This window comes from Callithrix jacchus, chromosome 18 (assembly GCF_049354715.1).
Source record: "Callithrix jacchus isolate 240 chromosome 18, calJac240_pri, whole genome shotgun sequence".
NCBI classification, from domain to species: Eukaryota; Metazoa; Chordata; class Mammalia; order Primates; family Cebidae; genus Callithrix; species Callithrix jacchus.
This window is the reverse complement of record NC_133519.1, coordinates 21272304-21298789: the sequence shown is the minus strand read 5'-3', so window position 1 is coordinate 21298789 and position 26486 is coordinate 21272304. Positions and strand designations below refer to the sequence as shown.

Sequence of the window (26486 nt, the reverse complement as noted above, 5' to 3'; positions counted from 1 at the left end):
ATGTTGGGGTTTATGACAAGTCTGATAAATTATAAAGATGAAGGACACAAGCTACAAAGACACATTAAAATAGAGGTTTCAAGGAAGCTCTGCTGTATTTGAAATGTGTGAGAGCTAAATATACAAATGTCTAATAATGAAGGGGATTCTCTGCACTCTTTTAGGACAAAGGAAAGTATTGGGACCTTCTTAAGTGGTTTTCATGCTGAGGAATCAAGACTGCCATTTTGAAGTGACACAGATTAGTCTTTTAACCAGAGATAGATAATGGAAAAGAGACAATGGATCTTTCTACCTTGTTGTAGGTCATAATGTTCCTTCCAGTTTAGGTGACAAAAGTTTTATCATCCATTAACTGAATTTCATGTTCTGCTTCAGGACAGATAATTTATAGGGTAAATTATTGTCAAGTTCTGCCAATATACTGGCTGTCACTATTATGGAGCTCAAGGTCAGTTTTCATTTAATATTTTATAGATTTAGACAGCTGGAGGCAGAAATAGGTAACCAAAATCTATTTTTAGAACAGAGGCCATATTTTAATTGTATCAAGAAATGTTATTTAATATACAGATGGCTGACCTTTTCCCAGATTGTGTTTTGTTTATTGGAGGGGGAAGCTGAATATGAACTGGCAGTTAAAATATTTGTTTTAAAAAAAAAATCAACTTGCTGATTTTTATTGTATATTTTTGCTCTAAAGCATTTTCCAAGAAACTGTGTGTGGACTCATGCCCAAACCCGATGATGAAGACTTGACTGCTACTACCAAGGTAAAGTGGTCTCTTGCAAAACTTTCTCTGAGTCAACTTTTGCATAGTATTTACGTTTTTAAAATTTAGCAGTGGTTTACCTATTATTGCTTTATAATGGTTATGGAAAGTTGGTCAGAAAAAACCATAGACATATGGCTAGTTGATTAAACATTTTTATTTAATGTTGGTAGCCAACAAAAGATTGGTAAGTACTGTAACAGGGTGGGAATTGAACAAAAATGAACGCTAGTTGATTAAACATTTTTATTTAATGTTGGTAGCTAACAAAAGATTGGTAAGTACTGTAACAGGGTGGGAATTGAACAAAAATGAACTGGAAGATGCGCAGCAACAGAAACAATCACCTTGGGAAATGCTTTCCCCAATGGAGAAAACATGCAATTTTGTTAAGCTTTAATTAGATAAATATTAATACTTTGACTTTTAAATCATGTTAGTGTGACATCTATGTTTTTGCCAGTATCAATCTTCAGTGGATCAAATTACTTGTGGTAAAGAATCTCCCTGGCACCTTTTAGTTGAAAAACTGTACCACAAATAGCATATAGCTGTTTTTCTTGGACACTTATTATTTGGATATTATATACCCTGTAGGAGAGATTGTTCCTCTACTTATTTTATTGGTTCTGTAGTGAGACTAAGATATTAAAACTTGTATGAAAAATAGCTGGGTGTGGTGACATACACTTCTAGTCCCAGCTACTTGGGAGTTTGAGAACCACATGGGCAGCATAGCAAGACTGCATCTGATTTACTTATTTATTTTTAAGAATTATACTAAGTTCTGGGGTACACATGCAGAACGTGCAGGTTTGTTACATAGGTATACACGTCCTATTCGAGTTTGCTGCATCCATCCCCCGTCATCCACATTAGGCATTTCTCCTAATGTTAACCCTGCCCAATCCCTCCACCCCCTGCTATCCCTCCCTTATCTCCCTCTCCTCCCAACAGGCCCTGGTGTGTGATGTTCCCCTCCCTGTGTTCTTATTGTTCAACACTCACTTATGAGTGAGAACATGCAGTGTTTGGTTTTCTAAGAATGATGGTTTCCAGTTTCATCCATGTCCCTGCAAAGGACATGATTTTTTTTTTTTTTTTTTTTTTTTTTTTTGACGGAGTTTCGCTCTTGTTACCCAGGCTGGAGTGCAATGGCGCGATCTCAGCTCACCACAACCTCCACCTCCTGGGTTCAGGCAATTCTCCTGCCTCAGCCTCCTGAGTAGCCGGGATTAAAGGCATGCGCCACCATGCCCAGCTAATTTTTTGTATTTTTAGTAGAGACGGGGTTTCACCATGTTGACCAGGATGGTCTTGATCTCGTGATCCACCCGCCTCGGCCTCCCAAAGTGCTGGGATTACAGGCGTGAGCCACCGCGCCAGGCAAACTCATCATTTTTTATGGCTGCATAGTATTCCATGGTGCATATATGCCACATTTTCTTTAGCCAGTCTATCATTGATGGGCATTTGGGTTGGTTCCAGGTCTTTGCTATTGTAAACATTGCTGTAATAGACATTTATGTGCATGTGTCTTTATAATAGAATGATTTATAAACCTTTGTGTATATACCCAGTAATGGGATTGCTGGGTCAAATGGTATTTCTAGTTCTATATCTGTGAGGAATTGCCACAGATATATATCTGGAAACAACAGATGCTGGAGAGAATGTGGAGAAATAGGAGCACTTTTACACTGTTGGTGGGAGTGTAAATTAGTTCAACCATTGTGGAAGACAGTGTGGCGATTCCTCAAGGACCTAGAAATAGAAATTCCATTTGACCCAGCAATCCCATTACTGGGTATATATCCAAAGGATTATAAATCATTCTACTATAAGGACACATGCACATGAATGTTCACTGCAGCACTGTTTACAATAGCAAAGACCTGGAACCAACCCAAATGTCCATCTATGATAGACTGGACAGGGAAAATGTGGCACATCTACACCATGGAATACTACGCAGCCGTAAGAAACTGAGTTCGTGTCCTTTGTAGGGACATGGATGAACCTGGAAATCATCATTCTCAGCAAACTAACACAAGAACAGAAAATCAAATGCCACATGTTCTCACTCATAGAAGGATAAAGCATTCAAAGCACCATCCTGGAGAGAGAGACTGGATTCCTACACGACTACAAACCCATTAGAAATATATTTCTGTTTTTTATGAATTACTGATATCACATATTCTGTTAGAAAGTATAGCTCTATATAAGATTCTTTGTTGAAAGGCTTTTTGTGTTTTGTTTTTTTGAGATGTTTTGCTCTTGTTGCCCAGGCTGGAGTGCAATGGCATGATCTCGGCTCACAGCAACCTCCACCTACCTGGTTCCAGTGATTCTCCTGCCTCAGCCTCCCAAGTAATTGGGATTATAGGTATGTGCCACCACACCCTGCTAATTTTGTATTTTTAGTAGAGATGGGGTTTCTCCAAGTTGGTCTCACTGATCTCGAACTCCTGACCTCTGGCAAACCACCCACCTAGCTCTCCCAAAGTGCTGGGATTACAGGTATGAGCCATCACGCCCTGACTAAAGTCTTTATTTCAGAACTTTGAACATATTACGACACTGTCTTTCATAATTTCTAATGAGAAGTCAGCCACTGATTTGCTGAAGATCCCTTCTCAATGGTGAGATGCCTGTGTCATGCTGCTTTCAAAGTTTTGTATCTTTCAATCATTTGATTATGATGTTTTTACGGTTTATCTCTGAATTTTTCCAATTTGGAGTTTATTGAATTTCTTAAATTAAAAAAAAAAAATTAGCAGGGCATGGTGATGCATGCCTATAATCCCAGCTACTTAGGAGACCGAGACATGAAAATCCTTTGAACCTGGGGGGCAGAGGTTGCAGTGGGCCAAAATTGAGCCCTTGCACCCTAGCCTGGGCAACAGAGCAAGACCCTGTCTCAAAAAAAAAGTAAGAATTTTTAAAAGTATACTTACTTTGTTTTCCCACTAGAATGTCAGTTCGAGGTGGGCTGCTGTATCCTCAGTACATAAAACAATGCACAGGTGCTGAACAAATACTTGTCATCCACTGTAGGAAAAAAAAATCAAATCATATAAAAAGTATATTGTCTTCACTTCCATCAGTTCAAAAGTTTAGTGCATGGTTTTAGAAGAAAATGTACAAGCATATAGGTTTTTAAAAAATATTTTGACAGATTTAAATAGATAATACTGTACATAGAGTTCTCTTTGTGTAGTTAATAATATATCATCTGGGTTCATTCTGATTTTTTTTTTAAGTTTTGGTTTTGAAATGGGGTCACACTCTGTCCCCCAGGCTGGAGTACAGTAGTATGATCATAGCTCACTACAGCCTCACGCTCCTGGGCTCGAGCAATCCTCCTGCTTTAGCTTCCCAAGTAGCTGGGACTGCAGGTGCACTGCTGCCATACCAGGCTTGCCTCATTTGTGCTCATGATGGATGCTTGTCTGGCATGTGGATGTGCCCTGCTGGCATTATCTTTCTCCCATTCATTGCGAAAACAGGTTTCTCTCTGTTTTTTACTATCATGATCCATGCTACAATGAGTGTCCTGGTGCCTGTACTGGGGTATGGGTCTATCCCTGCCTAGCTGGCTTTGAAAAGTTTAAAGACAACAGTGCAGGCCAGGCACAGTTGCTCACACCTGTAATGCTAGCACTGTGGGAGGCAGAGGTGGGAGTGGATCGCCTGACCAAAATGATGAAACCTGGTCTCTTCTAAAAACAAAATTAGCTAGGTGTGGTGGCTCATGTCTGTAATTGCAGCTACTCAGGAGGCTGAGGCAGGAGAATCACTAGAACCCAGAAGGTGGAAGTTGCAGTAAGCTGAGATCACGCCATTGCACTCTAGCCTGGGCAACAAGAGTGAAACTGCATCTCAAAAAAAAAAAAAAAGACAGTGCAACTTACCATTTTGCAAAGCTGGCCCCATATCAGGAGACCATATAGAGAGGGACTATAGAAATTCCCTTTAAAGCACAGTTAAAAACAATTAATGGTGAAGGATGACTTCAGATGATGCCCCATGTCTTTTCTTTTTATTAACTGTGTCATTCTTTTTGTAATGTTGTGCTCATTACAAGTATTCCTTTTTGGTCAGGTTGACAAGTGAAGCAGCATTTAACATTTTTATAAATAAGAAACTTATCTGTTAAACTACCACCTGCTTCATGTTAGCTGAATTGCAGGTGGAATGTTTAAGGAAGTTCTAGTCTTTTCAGCATTTGTGAAAGCGTGCTCATGTTGACACTGAATTTTCTTAGTCTTACCTTAAATCTCTCAGAGTCTGGACCTGCAGGAGAGATGGTGTTCAAATTCAAGCCTGCATCAGAATCACCTGGATAGCTTAATATATTTGGTTGGTTGACTGATTGATTGAGATGGACTCTCACTCTGTCTCCCAGGCTGGAGTGCCATGGCATGATCTTGGCTCACTTCATCCTCTGCCTCCTGGGTTCAAGTGATTTTTCTACCTCAGCATTAGAGTAGCTGGAATTACAGGCATGCAACACCACACCTGGCTAATTTTAAAAATATTTTTAGTAGAGATGGCCGATAGCTTGTTACTATAAATCAGCTTTCTGGGCCCCACTCAGATTTTCAGTTTAGTAGTCTTGGAGGGGCCTGAGTATCTGCATTCCTAACCTGCCTTGGCCTCCCAAAGTGCTATTACAAGGGTGAGCTGCAACCATCCTTTTCTTTTTTTTTTTTTTTTTGAGATGGAGTCTCACTCTGTCACCCAGGCTGGAATGCAGTGGTGCCATCTCATCTCACTACAACCTCTGCCTCCCAGTTTCAAGTGATTCTTGTGCCTCAGCCTCCTGAGTAGCTGGGATTACAAGTGCACACCACCATACCTGGCTAATTTTTGTATTTTCAGTAGAGATGGGGTTTCACCAATGTTAGCCAGGCCAGTCTTAATCTGCCTTCAGATGATTCACCCACCTCGACCTCCCAAAGTGCTGAGATTACAGGCATGAGCCACTGTGCCCAACCAATAGTTCGTTCTTGTACATAACTTAGTATTCAGTTATGCAGATGCACATAATGGGTAAATCAGTCTGCTCACTTGCTAAGAGATGTCTGGCTTACCTCCAGTTTGGGTTATCACAAACAAAGCAGCTAAGAACGTTCCTGTATCAGTCTTTTATAAACATATGTTCTCGGCTCTCTTGGGTGGCTGTCTGGGAAGGGAGCAGCTGGCTGTATGGTCACTATGGCTTTTTTTTTTTTTAAGTTGTACAAACTCTTCCAGAGTCACAGAAGCATTTTATAGTCATGCCAGCAGAAACCACAATCTGAAATGGCCCTAAGCTCTAAGAGGCCATACACAAAAAAAGAGGACATAAAACTATTACACACAAACCAATGAAGCATTGGGCTTTCAAACCCAAAGGCAGAAGCAGGGAGATCGCTCACACCTGCATTTTTCTTTTTTGAGATGGACTCTCACTCTGTCCCCCAGTCTGGAGTGCAGTGGTGCAATCTCAGCTCACTGCAATCTCTCCTTCCGAGGTTCAAGCAATTCTCATGCCTCAGTCTCCCAGGTAGCTGGGATTACAGGCAAGTACGACCACACCCAGCTAATTTTTGTATTTGTAGTAAAGACAGAGTTTCACCATGTTGGCCAGGCTGGTCTCGAACTCATGACCTTATCCCACCTCCACCTTCCAAAGTGCTTTGATTACAGGCATGAGCCACCTTACCCCAGCACACCTGACTTTTGAGAGGAAGTCACTCGGAGTGAAGAAATGTTGTAAAGGGGTCCAAGAAGCCATGCAGACCCCCAAGCCCAGGCCTCCCCCACCTGGGTCCCTGAGCCTAGGAAACCCAGCAACCCAGAGCTGCACAGGCTGCATTCCCTTCTCTGGTTAACTAAAGGGGTCTGTGTGTAAAGGGCCACACCAGGAAATTCCAGCCTAGGACAGGATTGTTCTTGTCACTGTCTCCAGTTCCACAGGGGTTATAGGTACCAGATCTGGCTTATGCCTCTGGGAATTAAGCAAGTGATCCATCTGTCAATGTTCCTAGGAAATGATGCCCTAGCTCCCAAGCTGAGCATCCCTAAACACCAGGGAACACACAGAGCCAGCCCCCTTTCAGATGGCCCACTTTCAAGCCCAGAGAGCCAGTTCTCACCACACCCTCCCTGGCAAGATGGAAGTGTAGAGATGAATAAATACAACTTGTACAACTAAAACCTGCCCAGCATTTACTTAGGACCAGGGCACAGCTTATTCTGACATTTATCTCACTGAATTTTCAGAAAATGCTCTGGGTAATAAATGGATGCTCATACCTGTAATCTCAGCACTTTGGGAGGCCAAGTTAGGTGGATTGCTTGAGCTCAGGAGCTCAAGAACAACCTGGGCAACATGGCAAGATACCATCTCTACAAAAACAAATTAGCCAGGTGTGGCGATGTGTGCCCATAGACCCAGCTACTAGTGAGGCTGAAGCAGGAGCATAACTCCAGCCTAGGCGATGAAGGCTGCAGTGAGCTGAGATGGCACCACTGCACTCCAGCCTGGACAAGAGTGAGACCCTGTGTCAAAATAATAGAGGCTCCCAGTGAGGCATGAAGAAACTTGATGGACAAGCCTTGAGGTGCCCACCCAGGTCTCCCTGCCTTCACTCTCATCGCTAATATCCACCTTCCCCAGGGCAGCCTGGGTTGTTATAAACCAGAACTCAGCTGTGTATGGAGGCTCATACCTGTAATCCCAGCTACTTGGGAGGCTGAGGCAGGAGGATCTCTAAAAGCCATGAATTGGAGACCAGCCTGGGCAACATAGTGAGACCTGTCTCTATTAAAAATAAATAAAAGGGCCAGGCACAGTGGCTCACATCTATAATCCAAGCACTTTGGGAGGCTGAGGCAGGCGGATCCCCTGAGGTTGGCAGTTTGAGACCAGCCTGACCGACATGGAGAAACCCTGTCTCTACTCAAAATACAAAAATAGCCAGGTGTGGTGGTACATGCCTACAATCCCAGCTACTAGGGAGGCTGAGGCAGGAGAATCACATGAACCCAGGAGGCAGAGGTTGTGGTGAGCCAAGATTGCACCATTGCACTCCAGCCTGGGTGACAAGAGTGAAACTGTCTCAAAAAATATATATGTATAAAATAATAAGTCAGGCATGCTAGTGCATGCCTGTAATCCCAGCTACTTGGGAGGCTGAGGAATGAGAATAGCTTGAACCCAGGCAGTGGAGGTTGCAGTGAGCTGAGATGATACCACTGCACTCCAACCAGGTGACAGAGCAACACTTCATCTCAAAAAAAAAAAAATATATATGTGTTTTGTTCTACTTCCTGAACCCTCAGGGACTAAACATTACTAAGTAGAAAAACAGCAGTAAGTTTCACCTGCTCAGTGAATTAAGAGCCAGGTCAGTGAAGGAGCTTCTTAATTCAAACTCCGTCCCCCTCCTGAGGCTCTGCCTCTCCCATGGTGTCTCCAATCTGCTCACCTGGCAAGCTCCAGTTGACACAAAGGTGGGCATCCTTCTTCCATGAAAGGAAGCCGAGACAGGCAATCAGCAGAGGTGTTGATGATGAGGAATGCTGAAATCCATGTTACAAATGCCTTCATAGCAGGGAGAACACTGCAGGTGAGGCTGAAGGAATCCAGGTGATAGGTGACACTAGGGGTCAACCTGACAGGGTTAAGGGATACGCGGATGGCTGGTCAAGTGTTATTTCTGAGTGTGTGCCAGACGAGACTGGCATTCGAATCAGTGGACTCAATAAGGAGGATCCATCCTCACCCCATGTTCCTGGGCACCACCCAATCAGCAGAGGGTCCAGACACAAGAAAAAGTCAGAAAAATGGTAAATTCATGTGATTTCTCTTCTGCAGCCAGGATGTCATCCTTTCCTGCCCCTGGAAATCAGAACTCCAGAACTGGCCTCTGGGACTTACCTGAGTCATTCCAGGTTCTCAGGCCTTTAGTTGTGGACTTGAGAATTCCATCATCAGCTTCCCTGGGTCTGAGATCTTCAAACTTGCCTGAGCCTGCTACCAACTTCTCGGGTCTCCAGCTTGCAGATGGCCTAGCATAGGACTTCTCCATAATCACATGATCCAGTTTCCCTAGTAAATCCCCTCTCACCCTCAATCCATCATCCACTCATCCATCATCTATCAATCATCCATCTATCATCTATCCATCCACCTATCATGTATCCATCCACTATCTATCCAACTATCATCTACCTATCATCTACCAATCTATCATTTATCACTCCAACCATCCATCCATCCTACTAGTTCTGTCTCCATGTAATAAACAGGGACCCCACCTCTGCCTGTCAACGACCTTCAACTGGGTCATGGACACGGGCCATTTCCGTACAATGCTTAGCCATGGAGACCCAAGCTCTGTCTACCATGAGACAATTTCTCCCATCACCTGGACCACCCAAACAGGCTGCTACCAGGGTCACAAGGTCCTATGCTGATGTCCTAGTGGCTGGCACCATGGATGTCCCAGATTTCCATCCACCATTTGGGTCTGACTGAAGGCCTGTATACTGGGCATCCCTGGAATAGAATGAGAAACTGAACGTGGGTCTGGGGTTTTTCTCTGTAAGGCCAACTCGTCTGCACCAGGCTGGCCTTGTCACAGCTTACCATAGTAAGCTTACCCCAGAACAGGCAATAGAAACAAAAACAGCCACCCTACTGCCCCCATGGCCACAATCCACTGCCCCCAGGTCACTTGTAATTTCACGTTCCAGCTCATCCCGACTTGGGATGCGTCTTACATCCTTGTTTAATTGGCAGTTGCTTTTCTTTCTTACTATTACACATAATAACATATCACCCAACTTATGGTGTCTCAGATTTGAAGAGTTAGGGTATGTGCAGTGGAGACCCTGACCTAATTCCCAAAAGAATGACAGAGGTGGCACAGTGGGGCATGCCTTACATAGGGGGTAGAGTCTAAAATCCAGTACAGCCAAAATCACCTGCAAATGGGGCTTCTTTGGCTAAACAAATGTACATGGTGAGCTGGACATGTTCTGTGTTGGACAAACACTTCAAACAGCAGGAACACAGGTTGAGGGGTGGAAAAAAAGGCTGACATGACAAAGCATTAGCAATCATGAAATCTGGGTGATAAGCTTATTGAGCTTTATTATATTAGTCGTTCTATGTGACTGTACCCAGGATGGAATACAGTGGCACAATCTCGGCTCACGTAAGTGCCACCTCCTGGGTTCAAGTAATTCTCCTGCCTCAACCTCCCAGGTAGCTGGGATTACAGGCACCTACCACCACGCCTGGCTCATTTTTGTATTTTTAGTGGAGACAGGGTTTCACCACACAGGCCAGGCTGGTCTCAAACTCCTGATCTCAGATAATCCACCCACCTTGGCCTCCCAAAGTGCTAACATTACAAGTGTGAGCCACCACACTCAGCCAACTGAACATTTTTATAATAAAAAGTTAAACACTTTCATTTTTTGTTTTAAAATAATTTCAAACTTATAGAAAAATTACTCAAATCATACTAAGAATTCGTTCAACTCACCACTATTAACACATTGTCAAGTTTACAGTCTCCATGCACATGCACGCAAACACATCATCTCATCATCATTTTCTAAACCATTCAGACAGTTAAAGGCCTAGCACTGAAACTGCAGTGGCTCACACCTGCAATCCCAGCACCTTGGGAGGTTAAGGTGGGTGGATCACCTGAGGTCAGGAGTTTGAGACCACCCTGGTACACATGGTGAAAACCCATGTCTACTAAAAATACAAAAATTTGCCAGGCATGGTGGTGCATGCCTGTAATCCCAAATACTCAGGAGGCTGAGACAGGAGAATCACTTAAACCCAGGAGGCAAAGGCTGCAGACCACGCCACGGCACTCCAGCCTGGACAACAGAGCAAGACTCTGTCCCAAAAAAAAGGTAAGATGTAGGCTCTACATATCTTTACCCCCCCCAAAACTAGGGGTATCCCCTTACAATCCAGGACATGCTCTTATATAAGTAGAGCACAATTTTCCAAAACAAGAATGAATGTTATTAGCATGCATCTGATGTCCTGCAGTCATATACAAATTACATCAGCTGTCCCAGTGACGCTCTTTAATAGTAATTCAAAAAAATTATTTAAAACATCTAATCTTGGCCGAGCGCAGTGGCTCACCCCGATAATCCCAGCACTTTGGGAGGCCGAGGAGGGTGGATTACAAGGTCAAGAGATTGAGACCATCCTGGTCAACATGGTGAAACCCCGTCTCTACTAAAAATACAAAAATTAGCTGGGCATGGTGGCGCGCGCCTGAAGTCTCAGCTACTCGGGAGGCTGAGGCTGGAGAACTGCTTGAACCCAGGAGGCAGAGGTTGCAGTGAGCCGAGATCGCACCATTGCACTCCAGCCTGGGTAACGAGAGGGAAACTCTGTCTCAAAAAAAAAAAAAAAATTAAAAACATCTAATCTTTTAAAAGGATGTTTGTAAAAAGTTCATAAAGAGAAGAATGAGACTGGGCATGGTGGCTCACTCCTATAATACCAGTACTCTGGGAGGCTGAGGCGGAAGAATCACTTGAGCTCAAGAGTTGAAGACCAGCCTGGGCAACATGGTGAAACCCCGTCTCTGCAAAAAATACAAAAATCTGTTGGGCATGGTGGAGCATGCCTATAGTCACAGTTACTCAGGAGGCTGAGGCAGGAGCATCACCTGAACCCAGCAGATCAAGACTGCAGTGAACTACAATTGTGCCACTGCACTCCAGCCTCAGCTACAGAGTGAAAACCTGTCTCCAAAAAGCCAAAAAGAACATGCATATTAGATGCAAAAGCCAAAACGATGATGTATATTAGATGATTATTTGAAAGAAAGATTACTCAAATAACCCCCAATAAGATGTTGACAATGGGCAGAAAAAGACGTACAAAAAGAAAATCACAAGGTGGCTGGGCATGGTGGCTCACACCTGTAATCTCAGCACTTTGGGAGGCCAATGTAGGTGGATCACCTGAGGTCAGGAGTTCAAGACCAGCCTGGCCAACATGGCAAAACCCTGTCGCTACTAAAAATACAAAAATTAGCCAGGCATGATGGTGCATGCCTGTAATCCTAGCTACCTGGGAGACTGAAGCAAGAGAATTGCTTAAACCCAGGAGGCAGAGGTTGTAGTAAGCTGAGATCGCACCACTGCACTCCAGCCTGGGAGACAGAGTGAGACTCCATCTCGAAAAGAAAAGAAGACCAGAAGCAGGTATGCTAAAATTGTGAAAGTGGTTGCCACTGGGTGTTTCCTTACTACTGATTTGCACATGTGTTTTTTTAACCCATGTTTCCTATGATGAGACAGTATTATTTTTCTAAGGAGTGGGGGATGGGAGGGGAACAATGTCAATAATAACTATACCTAATATTTTAAAAAGCCAAATCTGTCAGGTTGAACATGATGTCTATGCAAGAAATTAAATACATACATACATACAAACACACATACCCAAATCTGAAGCTAAAGCAAGAGCAGTCCAGTACATGGCTGTCCCAGGCCAAGCCTTCTGCAGATATTTAAGCTGCTCATGGCTCATGTCTTTACCACATTCAAGGTGATGGACTTGGGGGACAGAGTTGGTGTCTCTGAGACAACATGGCCAGCACAGGCAGATTCAAGACAACTCTGCAGAAGAGCAAAGGAGAGAGGTCAAGCAGGGAGCTCAGCATGTTCATTCATTCATTCATTTTATTCATTCATTCCCCACCACCTCCCTGAGGTCTCAGGGGCCCAGCCTTACCCTGTGATCCAGGAGAAGGTGATCCTGGACTCTGGGCAAGGATTCTTGTGGAAGGAAAGAACAGGTTAGGGAGGAAGAAGGAAAGTAACAATTCAACTTTTCATCTAGGCCAGAGCTTGGCAAGGAGTAGTCAGCTGTCCATTCTTCCTTCAAGAGGACCAGTGTCCACTTCATACCATTCTGCACCCCAAAAGGATTCTCTCCTAAGCCCCAGGAGAAAGCAACTCAGAGCACCTCCTCTCATTTCACTCAACAGAGTGCTTACCAGGTGCAACCACAATACAACAAGCTATCAACCTGCCTTATCGTCTATCCCTGCAGCAACCCTAGGAGCTGGTGTGACCATCATTCCCACTTCACTCATTCATTCAACAAATATTTTCTGAGCACCTCCTATGTGCTAGGCACTCCATAAGGTACTACAGGGTTACCTCAGATCCCCATGACAACGTCCTAAGCTGGTATTACTATTGTCCTCATTTTCCTCATTCAGGCATTGAATATTTATTGACACCTACTCTGAGCTAAACATGCTACCAAGAACTTATATACTTGCATTAATTTATATCCTCATGGAATTCTATAAACCTAGTATTACTATTATCTCCACTTCATTCATTCATCCAATGAATATTTCCTGAGCACCATCCATGTGCCAAGCACCCTGCACACAAATCTAAACAAACAGCAATGACCACTGCCTGTATGGAGTTTGTGGTCCACTGCAGTAATCATCAGTAATACCTGCCAAGATTCTCTACTATTAATAGCTAGCTCTGTTCTAAGTGCTTTACACAAATTACCCTATCTAATCTTCATCCCCAACTCAAAAGGTAGGTGAAAGTATTATATCATCCCTGTTTTGCAGTTGAAAGAAACTTGGAACCAGAGATGAAATGATTTGTTCAAGGTCCCACAGCTAAAAGCGGTGGAGGCAGGACGTGAGCCCCAAAGAGTCATGCTCCAGAGAGACATGTGTCAAATGATCACACAAACAAATGCAAAACTGCAACTTCTGAGCCTTGATATGTGTCCTGAAGGTAGAGAAATATTGCCAATGAGACAAAGTCAGCACATGGGGGCTGCTCTGGTGTACCAAGATCAGAGAAGCTCCCCCGAGGAAGACAGTCAAGCTGGCACCTGAAAGATGAGTAGAGGAGAACGAAGTAACAAGGAAAGGAAAGGCATTCCCAGCAGACAGCAGTGTGTGCAAAGGCCTGGTGGTAGAAGGAAGCATGGCAGACTTCAGGAACCAAGGGGGGCCTGAGCAGTCTACACTGAAGGCCACATATTTTGGTATTCATTCTAAGGGCAAGGGAAAGTACTGAGAGACTCTAAGCAAGCTATCAAATAACTTATTTCCCAGAGGCACGAAGATGAGCCCCAACTAAACATACAGGCAAGGAAAGGGACCGACACAGAGTCCTGGGATGACAGACCAAGCTGGCTTTCAACACAGATGCATTCGGGTCAAAATTCTGAAACAAAAACTTTAAGCAGGAGAGGAAGAAAGGTCACCACGTAGCAATGAGAGCTTTAGCCAAGGACTCCACTCAAAGTCCCAGCCTTGTGCAGAGATAAGCCATTTACAGAGCCCAATAAAGCAGCATACTCAAGTGGTTTTCCATCCAAGGCTGGGAGTGCTTTTAAAAAAATACTGTATCCTGGTGAAATGTGGTGGTTCACACCTGTAATCTGAGCACTTTGGGAGACCAAGGTGGGCAGATCACTTGAGGTCAGAGTTGGAGACCAGCCTATCCAACATGGCAAAACCCTGTTTCTACTAAAAATACAAAAATTAGCTGAGAATGGTGGCTCACAACTGTAGTCCCAGCTACTCAGGAGGCTGAGGCAGGAGAATCACTGGAACCCAGGAGGCAGAGTTGGCAGTGAACTGAGATCCCATCACTGCACTCCACTCTGGGGACCCTGTCTGTATCCAGGCCCTATACCACCAGGGATTCTGATTAAGCTGGTTTGGGGTCCAACTGGGGCCCTGAAACTTTGTTTTTAACATTCACATTCTTTTGGAAAAGTAGCTTGGCAGGATAAGCCAAGAACATTTTGTCACAATGGACAAACAAAGAAACTAACAGGACTGTTACAAGGCCCAGGAGCCAAACAGAAGTGGCACTGCAGGCTAAAAAAGGGACAATTTGAGCTTGAACAAGAGAGTGAAGTGCAATGGGCTGAAACATACCATGTATTTTGATTTGCTTGTTTCTTTGAGACAAAGTCTTGCTATGTCTCCCAGGCTGGAGCACAGTGGTGTGATCTTGGCTCACTGCAACCTCCATCTCCTGGGTTCAAGTGATCCTCCTGCCTCGGCCTCCCAGGTAGCTGGGATTACAACCATAAGCCAGGACACTGTGCTAATTTTTGTATTTTTAGTAGAGACAGTGTTTCACCCAGTTGGTAACCAGGATGGTCTCAAGTGATCCACCCACCTCAGTTTCCCAAAGTGCTTGGATTACAGAAATGAGCCACCATGCCTGGCCAAACACCTCCAATTTTACTTAAGGTTTTAATGATTAATCTCACGTTATAATGTGAAAAGTAATGAGTCTCTAGCAGTCTTATCCCAAAACTGGGCTGATTATAAAGCACTACTTTGCTCAGTCCCATTTTCCTTCAAATCACCTATTTTGAGTAAATACACAAGTTTCATTTTCCACCCCTGTATAGGGGCGGTAAATACAACCAGGAAAGAAAAACACAATCAGCACCAGTACAAATTCAAGGTTTCCAACCTGAGCATAAGCACTGCTTTGTAATTTTTTTTTTACCCATCCCAGGTTATAGTCTCCTATTACCCCAAAATGAAATCTCAAATGTCCTCCATTCTGCATAAAACCCATGCTGGCCCCTCAGTGGAAAACATCAACCATGAATTATGGGTCTCTTTACTTTACCTTCACACCACCGATTTCTGTCGCACTGACTGTGCTTATCACCATGTATGTCTGGCATTAGACCGGACTCCTCAGGAAGAGGAACTCACATTCATTTCTCGGTCCCAAGGGCAAAACTCAAAAGTATAATTAAGGAAAAAAATAACCAATTCTTTCAAGTTCTGAATTCGTGGTCCTCTCAAAAATGGCAGTGTGTATTGAAGCTCTGCTTCTTTTCCTGGTCCAGCTCTACTTTTGGGGGGTCTTACAAAATAGACAAGGAAGCAAAAAATGTCTAGAGATTACTCCCACATGGTAATCTTTGCAAACAAAACTCTTAGACCTAACTTTATACTAATAAAAATTTCACGATACTTTTTTTTTTTTGAGACAAGGTCTTGCTCTGTCACCCAGGCTGGAGTACAATTACAGCTCCCTGCAACCTCATCCTCCTGAGCTCAAGCAATCCTACCTCAGCCTCCCAAGTGTTGGGGCCACAGGCACAAGCCACCATGTGTGGCTAATTTTTTGTAGAGATGGGGTTTCACCAGGTTGCCCAGGCTGGTCTCAAACTTCTGGGCTCACAGGATCTGTCTGTCTCAGCCTCCCAAAGTGCTGCGATGATAGGCATGAGCCACTGTGTCCAGCACCAATACCAGATTTTAATTGTGTGTTGAGGTGGCTGGATTGAAGAAGTGGGTACTCCATTCTCTTTAATTTCCCAGTCCTAAGGGGTTTTAAACACACTAATATTAAAGTTTAAATGTCCTAGAGCTGAAAAAGAGTTTAAAAACTTGACAGTCTCACAGTGATTTCAGAGATGAAAAGATTTTCAGAGATGAAAAGCATGATTTGCCAAATTTAAAACAGCAATAGAAGCAATAAGTAGCAGGTGAAATATAACCAAACAAAAATTAGTAACACACAAAAAAAATCAGTAACTGAATTATCCTACGACTTGAATCAAAAGGACAAAATAGCTTAACAAGATGAAAGAAAAAAATGTTAGAAATATGCAGATCAACTGCACCAATATTGTGCATAGAAAGAAAACAATTTTTTTTTGATAAATTTATTGGGCATCGAGCTGTCTAGTATACTACAGTCATGACACAATAGAGAATGAGAGGCATGGAATGTGTCTTCAAAACCTCCACATTCTAGAACAAATGAAGCTGAAGTAGTAACCAAAGAAATCACTGAAGAAAACTATGCTTATGAAGAAAGGGGGCAGGAAGAGAAGGAAAGGAAAAAAACAAATGTATACATTTTATGTTTTAGCCAAATTTAAGCAAAGAGATTCTGATAGAATGTCAAAGATTTCAGAGATAAAGTATCCTTCAAGCATGGTGAGGATTTGGTGTCTAGGGTTATCAAGTTTTTAAAAACATCTGAATGGCAATGTTTTTAAACGAATAGCACATGTGGACAAGGATACGGTTAAATTGGCACTCCCATACACCTGAAGAGGGAACATAAATTGTTCCAGATGTAATTTAACTTTCCAGATGTAAATTTGACGATTCCACTTCATGTACAGCTTTGGAACCTTACTAAGGTTTCTACCAGGCATGGTAGCTCACACCTGCATTCCCAGCATTTTGGGAAGCTGAAGAAGGTGGATCACTTGAACTCCTGAGGTCAGGAGTTCAAGACCAGCCTGGCTAACATGGTGAAACTTCACCTCTACCAAAAATAGAAAAATTAGCTTGGTGTAGTGGCACATACCTGAAATCCTAGCTACTTGGGAGGCTGAGGCAGAATTGTTGAACCCAGAAGGCAGAGATTGCAGTGAGCAGGGATTGTGCCACCACACTCCAGCCTGGGCAACAAAGCAATACTCTGTCAAATAAATGAATAAATAGAACCTGGGCAACAAAGTGATACTCTGTCAAATAAATAAATAAATAAAGCCTTAGTAAGGTTTCTTATACCCTTCCCATCCCCTTCCATTCTTTGTGCTATTGTCATACCTTTTACTCCCACATTATAAAACGTATAATGCACTATTATTTTTGCTTTAAACAACTATCTTTTTAAAGCTACTGTTTCTTTAATTCACAATGTTGCACAAGCATCACCACTAATTGCAGAACATTTTGATCACACAAAAAGGGAAATCCTGTACCTATTAGCAATCACCTTCAATACAACAATCTTTAAGAGATTAAAAGAGAAAAAAAATTGTCTTATTTTACTTCCATAGTTACCATTTCTAGCACTTCTCAATCCTTTGTCATTTGCCTTCTGCCTGAACAACTTCAGTATTTCTTGTGGCTGTCTGCCAGCAGCAAGTTCCAGTAGGATATTTTTTTTTTTTTTTTTGAGACAGTCTCGCTCTGTCACCCAGGCTAAAGTGCAGTGTGGCTCAATTATACCTCACTGCAGCCTCTGCCTCCAGGGCTAAAGCGATCTTCTCACCTCAGTCTCCCAAGGAGCTGGGACCACAGGTGTACCACCATGCCTGGCTGATTTTTGCATTCTTTGTAGAGATGGGGTTTTGCCATGTTACCCAGGCTAGTTTCAAACTCCTGGACTCAAGCAATCCTCCTGCCTCAGCCTCCCAAACTGCTAAGATTGTAGGTGTTGACCATTGCACCCAGCCCCAGTGGGCTTTTTAAAAAGTACTTTAAAGATGTGTCTCCAAGACAGTTGCAGTGGCCCACACCTGTAATTCCAGCACTTTGGGAGCCCAAGGCAGGCAGATCACGAGGTCAGGAGTTTGAGACCAGCCTGGCCAACATACTGAAACCTCACCTCTACTAAAAATACAAAAATATTAACCAGGTGTGGTGGCATGCACCTGTAATCTCACCTACTCGGGAGGCTGAGGCAGGAGAATTGCTTGAATCGCCTAGGAGGTGGAGGTTGCAGTGAGCCAAAATCACAGCACAGCACTCCAGCCTGGGCAAGAATGACTCAGTCTCAGACAAAAAAAAAAAAAAAAAAATTAAAGAGGTCTCTCCATTGTACTTTGATTTGCTAAGTTTCTCGATGAGAAGTCTGCTGTCATTCTTGTCTGTTACTCTGTACATGATGTGTATTCTTTTCTCTGCCTGCTTTCAAGATTTTCTATTATTGATTGCCAACAACGTGATGATGATGTGCCTTCATGTGGTTATCTTTATAGTTATTCTTCTTAGGATTCTTAAATGCGTAGACTTATAGTTTTCATTAAATTTGGAAATTTTCTGGTCATTATTTTTTGGAATCTTTTTTCTGTTCTCCCCTTTCCCTCTTTTCTGGGGCTCCCATTACATATATGTCAGACTTTCTATCTCTAACAATCGTCTTTGTTATAGTCATTGATGTTCTATCAATTTTTCCATTTTTCTTTCTGTTCTCATTTTGGACAGTTTCTATGGCTGTCTTGAAGTTCACAGATATGCAGTGCCCTAACTACTGTTAATGCCACCATTGTACCTTAAAATTTCAAACTCTAGATGTTCTGTTGGGTCTTTATAAAATATACCTTCTAGTTCTCTTCCCATTATGTTAACCATTTCCTCTACTTTTTTGAACCAAGAACAGATTTGTAATTGCTGTTTTCATGTCTTTGTTAATTCCACCATCTCTGTCATTTCTGGATCTAGTTGATTTTTCTCCTGATTATGTCATATTTTCCTGGTTTTCTGCATGCCTGGTCATTTTATCGAATGCCTAACATTGTGAGTTTTCTGTTTTAGATTTTGTGTATTTCCTTAAATAGCAGAGGACTTTGTTCTCACACACAGGTAAGATTCTTTAAATCGGCTGGATCTTCCAAGACTTGCTTTTTCATTGTTAGAGTAAGCCCAGAGTACCCTTCAGCTTAGGGCTAATGTAGCCTCATTACAAAAGGCCATGCCCTTTTGATATCCTTGTATATACTCTAGCTAATGGCAACACAGACCACTCCCCGCTCTGTGTGAGTTCCAGGAATCATTTGGCCTGCTCCTTTCCAGTGAGGTTCTTTCTCTGGCCTCAGGTGCTCTCCTCTCATGCATGTGTAAGTCAGGACTCAACCTGACTTCAGGAGACTCCTCCACCTGCCTCTGGAGTTCTGTGCACAACTCCGACATCTCTGGTACTCTGCCCCACAAATTATGACAATCTTCCCTCCCCATCAATCCCCATCTTGTCCTCTCAATTCAGTAAGACACCAGGCTTTAATTTGGGCTCCCCATCCCTGCTCTGCACCCTGAAAACTATCTCCAGATAATAAATTGGAGCGACCATAGAACCCAGCAGGTTTGTTTCCCACCTTTCAAGGACCACAGTCCTGTGTTGCCTGTTACCCAGTGCCTACAAATTGCTATTTCATATATTGTCCAGCTTTATAATTGCTTAAAATAGTAAGGTAAATCCATTCCTTATTATTCCATCACTGCTGGACAATATGTATTCAAGTATACACTCACGTAACAGTTTCTCAATTTTGTATCTTGATGTTGCTGTTTTGAGACAAGGTCTCACTCTCACCCAAGCTGGAGTGCAGTGGCTCATAACTCACTGCAGCCTCAAACTCCTGGGCTCCAGGCAACCTTCCACCTAGATCTCCCAAAGTGCTGGGATTACAAGCATGTGTGTGCCTTTACACCCTCAATTTAGTATCTCAAAAACTGGTCTTCATCAAACGCTATCTCTTTAAAACACCAAACAATACTTTTCTTCCTTTTATCTTGGAATTTGCTCTGCTTTTCTTAGTTTGACACTGAACTCTTAATTCTCCTACCTCTTTGATTATGATTTCTGATTCTTGAATCCTGAAAGTTTTAGGAAAGTTTAGCCCAGTTTCCAAAATCCTATTCTTGCCACGTTTTCTTCTACATCTATGTAGGACTTCACCCTGTGAAATTTCAACAAGTCTCACAAATTCTTTCATGACCTCTTTTGGGGCTCTTAACAGAAGTAACTATGTGACTGGCCTTGGACTTCTTCATTCATAGAGGGGAAAAAAGTGAATAAAGAAATAGTGGTTTTAATAAAGAAATAGGTGAAAATATAATTTCTACATTTTAAAGAGAGAGAGAGTGTGTGTGTGTGTGATTTTCCTTTGAGCAGAGTCTTGCTCTGCCACCCAGGCAGTTCAGTGTGGGGATCGCTCCTGCGAAGGGCCCTTGACAGGACCCTCGCCATCTTGAGCTTGAGCCCATACACGTTTCTCCTCTCCTGGAGGCTGTTGAGCTAAGGGAAGGGAGAAAGTCTGGTTGCACTGATTTTATAAACATCAATCTTTGCCTCTGACATTTGCAACAGAATGGCTGAGCTCAAGCCTTGTGGTCTAATGAGACATTGTATGGGTAGACATTGTGTGCCTCCTAGTTCCTTCTCTGCATAATAACTGTATGACTTCATTTACCTCTGCTAACTCAATCATATTGTTTGCATATGATCCTGTATGAATAGGCAAGGTTAGAATGACATTTAAAAAGGTCCAGCTATACCTTGTTAACAATCTTACTTGCTTGCTTAACTGATTTTAGAAAAACACATGTTTAGATTTATGATCCCCTTTTTGCAAGCTTTATTGTCCCTTTGCTGTACACCCTTTGATTAAGAGTCATACTTTCTGTACCCCTTTTCTTGTGATTTTTGTTCTTGATTTTATTTCAAGATACAATGGAATGTACGTCACTCCTCAAACACTGAAAAGTATATAACCTGTAGTTTGCACAAATAAACTGGCTGTCTTGGCACTTCTTGCTCTGGCATTGCCTGGCAGTCCTCCAGACCCCGCTCTCTATCTATCTTTTCTTCCGTGCACTCCCTCTTCCAGGTTAAGAACACTTGAGTGGGGCTGAGGCTCTCCGCTGGTCGGAAGCCCCCCGGCAGACATGCCGGACCCCCACATCTGGCGCCCAACGTGGGGACCTGGACACGAGGGATCACAGTGATGCTCAAGTTATTAAGGTGAGGCTGCAGCAGTAAGTTTGGCTTTTCTCGTAAGTAAGCTCTCTACTTTTGATTTTGTATAATATTAATCAAATTTTTTCTCTCTTTGTTGTACATACAAGTCAAAGTAAACAGAATTTCTCAGTTTCATCTGGAGTAAAATATGGGGCATATAGAATCTAAGGAATGTAACTTGTTTATACAATTATTGCAAAAAATGATTAAGTCACATGGACATGATATTAAGCTAAAAACTGTGGAGGAATTTGTGCACATTATTCGTGAAATTTGCCCATGGGTTCCAGAAGGAGGAATATTGGGGGAAACTGCATGGGATGAAATTGGTGAGAAAATTGAACAATATGCCTCTCATAATGAAGCTTTACCTCAAACCAAGGTTTTACTTTCTGTTTTGTCTAAACTTAAAGACAGTGTCTGCTCCTCTCAAGCGAAACCTGCTCGCCCTTGCTCTCACAATGCTATTTCTTCCCCTGCTGCTGCTTTCTCCCCTCCTGCTTCTAAACTTGATCCTCTCAATCAAATGAAGCGTGGTATTAACCATTCTTCTTCTAGACATTCACTCATGGATAGCTGCCAACTTGTGACAGAGGCTGTTTTAAAAGAGCCCGACAGGTATGTCTCCCCACCTAACACCCCTTGCCGTGATCATAACCCAGTAACTCTTACCCTTCCCTCGGACCTCTCTGATCAAATCAGAGACTTACTTTCTCTTTGCTCTAAAGCACTCACCTTGCAACAACAACACTGCTTTCCTGTTGCTCAAGCACCGTCTTCTGTACCTTCTAATTCTTTGGTTATTAGATCCACTCCCACTGCTCCCATTTCCCCCTTAACACAAGCCATGATGTCCATGCATAAAGGTTTTGTCGATGCTGATAGCGCGTCATTATATCCTCTTATAGAAGTTACTGATAATGCAGGCAATGTTACCCGTCATTATGAAGCTATCCCTCCTAAGTTCCTGAAAGATCTTAAGGAAGCCGTCACGCATTATGGCCCAATAGCACCTTACACGTTGTCTATTTTAGAAAATTTTTCAACAGCTGCCTTGCCACCGGCTGAATGGATAAGACTAAGTAGAGCTTGTCTTTCTAGTGGAGATTTTCTGTTATGGAAAGCCTATTATGATGAGGCTGCTTTCAATCAGTCTGAGCGCAATAGGTGTGCCAGTAGCCAGGTTACTTTAGATATGCTTGTAGGCAGAGGTGCTTTTGAAACTTTACAAAATCAAATTGCCCTTTCTGATGAAGCTTTGTTACAAATTAATACATTAGCTCTAAAAGCATGGCGCCAACTTCCATCCCAAGGAGCTAAAACAGAAGAGCTATCTAAAATTCGCCAAGGACCTGATGAACCATATCAGGAATTTGTTTCTCGTCTCTTAGAGGCAATTACTCGTCAGGTTGGCGATCAGGAAGCCAGCTCTATGCTGGCCAAACAATTGGCTTTTGAGAACGCTAATGCTGCATGTCAGGCTGCCATAAGACCATGGCGACGTGCCACTATTTCTGATTATATTAGGATGTGTGCAGATATTGGCACAGCATATCAAAACGGCTTGGCTATGGCTGCTGCTCAAAATGGCATGACGGTGGCTGCCTTTTTAAAGAGACAGTCTCAAAATTCTAATATCAAGTGTTTTCGCTGTGGTTTACCTGGCCATGTAGCAAAGAAATGCCCATCTAGACAACAATTAGCTTTACCTGCCCCTGCACAACCATCTATGCAACTTTTAGCTCTCCCTGCACCACCCACATCAGAGAAATCTAAAACTCGCCCTCCTGGCGAGTGTCCCCGTTGTCATCGCGGAAACCACTGGGCCAATGAGTGCAGATCCAAACGGGATGCACAAGGTAATCCTTTGGTGCCCCGTTTGGGAAACTCCCAGAGGGGGCAGCCTCGGCCCCCACAACAAATCGGGGCACCTCTGGTACAAACCTCACAAGTCACCACAAATCCATTTCTGACCTCTGCCGTGCCACACCCAACAGTGCAGGACTTGACCTCTGTTCCTCCACCCGACAGGTATTGACACCTAACTCGGGTGTTCATTTAATACCAACCGGCATTTATGGCCCTCTCCCCTTTGGGTATGCAGGTTTAATTTTTGGATGTAGTTCCTCCTCCCTTCAAGGTTTACAGATTATACCTGGGGTTATTGATAATGACTATACTGGAGAAATCAAAGTTATTGCCTGCTCTCCTTTAGGTGTTTACACTATAGACCCAGCTCAGCCTTTTGCTCAGCTCTTGTTAGTTCCTGTTAATGTATCGATTGGACATCCTTTGTCAAAGGAAACTAGAGGATCTAAAGGTTTTGGTTCCTCTTCTTATGCTTATTGGATTCAGTCCATCTCAGCTAACAGACCTGAGATGACTCTTAACATTAATGGTAAAACTTTTAAAGGACTTTTAGATACTGGTGCCGATGTTTCAGTCATCTCTTCTATACATTGGCCTTCTGCCTGGCCACTTACTGTGGCAATAACCTCTTTACAAGGTATTGGCATGAGTTCCAATCCCCAACAGTCTGCTACTTTATTGTCTTGGACAGATTCTGATGGTCATTCCGGTACTTTTTGCCCCTATGTCCTCCCAGGCATTCCCATTAATTTGTGGGGCAGAGACATTTTGGAAGCTATGGGGACTCACCTAGTTACACACAGCCCTGCTTTAGACATTATGCTTAAACAAGGATTCCATCCGGCTAAAGGTCTTGGTAAAAATCTACAGGGCTCTTCTGAGCCCCTGTCTGTACAGGTGAAAACTGACCGTGCCGGTCTTGGGTGTTTTTAGAGGGGGCCACTGTAACTCCCGATACTCATGCTGATCCCATCACTTGGATATCTGATGCACCTGTATGGGTAGAGCAGAGGCCCTTCCCTTCTGAAAAAATTTTAGCAGCTCGCAAGTTGGTTCGGGAGCAACTTGAAGCAGGCCATATCAGACCCACTAATAGTCCTTGGAATTCTCCTATTTTTGTTATCAAGAAAAAGTCTGGCAAATGGAGATTGTTGCAGGACCTGAGAAAAGTTAATGAAGTGGTTATGGGGGCACTTCAACCTGGACTGCCCTCCCCTGTTGTGGTTCCACAGGAATGGCATATGTTAGTTATTGATTTAAAGGATTGTTTCTTTTCCATTCCATTAGCTCCTCAGGATTGTAAACGTTTTGCCTTTAGCATACCAGCTACCAATTATGACAGACCTTATGAAAGATTTGAATGGGTTGTCTTACCTCAAGGTATGGCAAATAGTCCTACGTTGTGTCAGTCCTATGTTGCTAAAGTACTCTCTCCACTTCGTCATCAGTTTCCTGAGGCCTTACTGTTACATTACATAGATGACTTACTCTTAACAGCACCCACAGAAGGGCTTCTTTTTAAAATCTGTAACTCTTTGCAGGCATGTTTATTAAGTGCTAATCTTGTCGTTGCTACTGACAAAGTTCAGCTAGTTACTCCTTATCATTATCTAGGCAGACTTATTGATTCTCATCAAGTGTCCTTTAAAACTCCTGTATTGGTTACAAGTCATTTAAAAACTCTTCATGATTTTCAGAAGTTTCTTAGAGACATTAATTAGATACGCCCTAGTTTAAAATTAACTACTGGTCAATTGAAACATCTGTTTGATATTCTTAAGAGTTCCTCTGATCCCAAGTCTCCTAGACAACTGACAGAACCAGCTAAGCAGGCTCTACAGTTGGTTAGTGAGTCTCTAAGACAACAAAAACTTACCAGAATTTCTGTGAAAACTTCTTGGTGTTATTGTGTACTTCGCACACAGTACACCCCCACTGGAGTTTTTTAGCAACAGGGAGTGTTAGAGTGGCTCCATCTGCCAGCTAGTAGAAGCAAAGTCATCACCCCTTATTTTGACCTTGTAGCCACTCTGGTTGCCAAAGGCTGATCCAGAGCCCTAACACTCTTTGGTTATGAACCATCAGAAATTATTGTTCCTTATAATAATTCACAACAACAATGGCTTTAGACATTTTCTGATTCTTGGCAGATTGCCTTTGCTAGATATCCTGGTAAAATTTTATGTCATTATCCTACTGATAAATTTCTTCAGTTTTATTCTCAATGCTCTCTTATTTTTCCACAAGTTTGTGTAAAAAACCCCTTGCCTTCTGCTTATTTAGCCTTTACTGATGGATCAGCATCTGGCATTGCTGCTGGAGTAGTTAATGATCAATCCTTTTCTTTTCAGACTGAGGAATGCTCTGCACAAAGAGTAGAATTACTTGCTGTTCAACATGTGCTTTCAAATTGGGATTTCCCTTTAAATTTATATTCTGATAGCCAATATGTTGTTAACTTAGTTCAGAACCTTGAAACAGCTCCATTATCTTTCTCAGACTCTTCTTCCATAATTTCCTTGCTCTTACCTCTCCAACAGGTTCTTAGACGCCATTTCCATTCTTTCTTTATAGGGCATATCAGAGCCCACTCTAACCTACCTGGACCCTTGGCTACTGGAAATTCCACTGCTGATGCCCTAGCTCAAATTATTTTTCCTGCTCTTTCTCCTATACAACAGGCAGAGTCTTCCCATGCTATACATCACCAAAACACAAGGAGCCTCCGACTACAGTTTCACATTACCAGAGAACAGGCAAGACAAATAGTTAAACAATGCCCTGCCTGTGTTTCTTTTCTCCCACAGACCATTCATCTTGGAGTTAACCCGCGCGGTTTGCAACCTGCTCATGTTTACCAGATGGATGTTACACATTTTATTCCTTTTGGCAAGCTTAAATTTATTCATGTTACCATTGATACCTTTTCCCACTTTCTTGTAGCTTCGGCCCACACCGGAGAAGCAGTTAAAGATGTTATTTCTCATTGCCTCTTGGTCTTCTCTATTATTGGACCTCCTAAGATTTTAAAAACTGACAATGGTCCTGCATATACTAGTAAAAGTTTTCAGTCATTTTGTTCACAATTTCAAATCTCCCATCGTACAGGTATTCCTTACAACCCTCAAGGCCAAGGCATTGTTGAACGTTCTCATGCTGTTCTCAAAAATCTACTATCTAAACTAAAACATGATTCTAATACTGTGTCTTTTTCCAAGTCTCCACATGACTGGCTTTGTCATGCACTCTATGTACTAAACTTTGTCACTTTGGATGACAACA

General features: G+C 42.7%; 1 protein-coding gene and 1 long non-coding RNA gene across 15 annotated transcripts in view; one reads left to right on the top strand and one right to left on the bottom strand.

Moving 5' to 3' along the window:
• LOC103789057 (uncharacterized) overlaps window positions 1–26486 on the bottom strand; it is a 48030-nt gene that overhangs the window by 1552 nt on the left and 19992 nt on the right. The window contains exons 2-7 of one of the 4 annotated variants that reach the window (XR_013529467.1): window positions 12556–12599; window positions 12264–12440; window positions 9087–9327; window positions 8707–8837; window positions 8255–8560; window positions 3734–3827 (exon numbers count right to left, since the gene is read on the bottom strand). This is a non-coding gene — a long non-coding RNA (uncharacterized LOC103789057). The remainder of the gene's footprint in view (window positions 1–3733; window positions 3828–8254; window positions 8561–8706; window positions 8838–9086; window positions 9328–12263; window positions 12441–12555; window positions 12600–26486) is intronic. The other 3 variants (XR_013529465.1, XR_013529466.1, XR_013529468.1) reach the window with 3 other exon arrangements.
• LOC144580244 (putative ankyrin repeat domain-containing protein 20A2) overlaps window positions 1–26486 on the top strand; it is a 124517-nt gene that overhangs the window by 95259 nt on the left and 2772 nt on the right. For 10 of the 11 annotated variants that reach the window (XR_013529463.1, XR_013529461.1, XR_013529462.1 and 7 more), the window contains 3 exons: window positions 704–773; window positions 3065–3162; window positions 21205–21338. The gene's annotated coding sequence lies outside the window, so the exon portion shown is untranslated. The remainder of the gene's footprint in view (window positions 1–703; window positions 774–3064; window positions 3163–21204; window positions 21339–26486) is intronic. The other variant, XM_078356135.1, reaches the window with a different exon arrangement.